The 1,385-nt window shown below is 40.4% G+C and overlaps 1 protein-coding gene across 2 annotated transcripts in view; it reads right to left on the bottom strand.

The window, feature by feature from the left end:
* The window catches only part of opn4xa (opsin 4xa), a 27,611-nt gene that overhangs the window by 9,674 nt on the left and 16,552 nt on the right, over positions 1-1,385 (bottom strand). The gene's annotated exons all lie outside the window — the stretch shown is intronic.

Raw genomic sequence — 1,385 nt, 5'->3', positions numbered from 1 at the left:
TTGTTCTTGAGAATCTCCTTAACTTTGCCCTCCGCGTCCATCCAGCTTTCTCCAGCTGTCTCCTGGATTCCCGCAAAGATCAAGTTTTTTCGCTTGGTTTGTGCTTCAAAGTATTCCACTTTATCTGTTATGACTTTTAAGTACTCACAGGTATCGTAAACGCAATCCTTCGTGCCTTTAATTTGGGTTGACTGCTCACCCATGGTACCTTTAATCGCATTGACCTCTCGCTGGGTAAACTGCAGACTCGTTTTTATGTCCTGTATTTCTCTGGTCATTTCGTTGAATCTCTTGTTGTTCATCTCATAAGTATTTGCACAAATCCTTTGAAGCTTTCGTTGAGCTGAGTGAGCAGGGCTGTGTACATTCTTTTTTGCTCATCCAGCAGGTCTTGCGGCGCTCTGTCATAATTTTCTTCAGCTTCGACATCCTCAGCGACATCGGACTTATTGGATTTTTTCCCTCTTGGAGGCATTTCAACAGATGTAGACTTTTTCGAAGATTTGAAGGTGTAGAACATACGAAAAGATATGAAAATCCCAGAACAGACAAGAGGAGCAGAAAAAAACGTCCGCTCTCGCTTGCAACCCGGAAGCAACCATTGACACAAGCTGTCTGATGATACTAAATGAAATGAATGTACATTAATGTACTTCATCCCTCAAACCAGTAGTGGATCTGATTCATAATACATGTGGGAAATATGTTAACAAGTTGCGGTGCATTATATGTTGTGCCTTTTTAGTGGTATTGCATAAAAGATTACATACAGCAAATACTATTAAAACGTTAAAGGCTGTAAATTCACATTACAGCATTTTCTGCTGTGTAAAAAGTAAAAGCATAAGCATCTATATTACAGCACAATGGCTGAAATACACATGGGCATGCAGGGTGTCAGGCTGTTCTTGCTGTGCTCAGTGAAGCCTTCTGCACTGGTGGAATCCTCACTCCCCGATTTCCACTTACTTGGGCATCAAAGCATTGTTTCATATCTTTCATGTGATGGTTGAAATAACAGAAATCAAACACAGAGCTGATTTAGAGTGATGTGCCATGCACCCTTTACTGTCTTTAATGAACATTTCATAACTGGGACAGACACATTGAATGTGTTCATGTTCATTTGAACCTGGTAATAGTTCATGGAAAGCGAATGGATCGATGGTGATGAGGAAGTGGTGCGAGAAGAGCATGTCCTGTCTGCTCCCTGTGCTGTGTGAATTATTTTAGATTCTTAAAAGGCTTGTGAAGTGGATATTAAAAGGGGAATCTTTCCTTAAGAAAAACATAAAACTGGTACAACAACCTGAAACGTATCAGCAAGAGTATAGAAACCACTGATGCCTTTGAGAATGCTTTGTTTAAAACAACCCAGGACACAA

This window comes from Monopterus albus, unplaced genomic scaffold (genome assembly GCF_001952655.1).
Source record: "Monopterus albus unplaced genomic scaffold, M_albus_1.0 scaffold208.1, whole genome shotgun sequence".
Classification (NCBI taxonomy): domain Eukaryota; kingdom Metazoa; phylum Chordata; class Actinopteri; order Synbranchiformes; family Synbranchidae; genus Monopterus; species Monopterus albus.
Note: the sequence above shows the minus strand (reverse complement) of the source record. Positions and strands in the feature narration are given on the sequence as shown.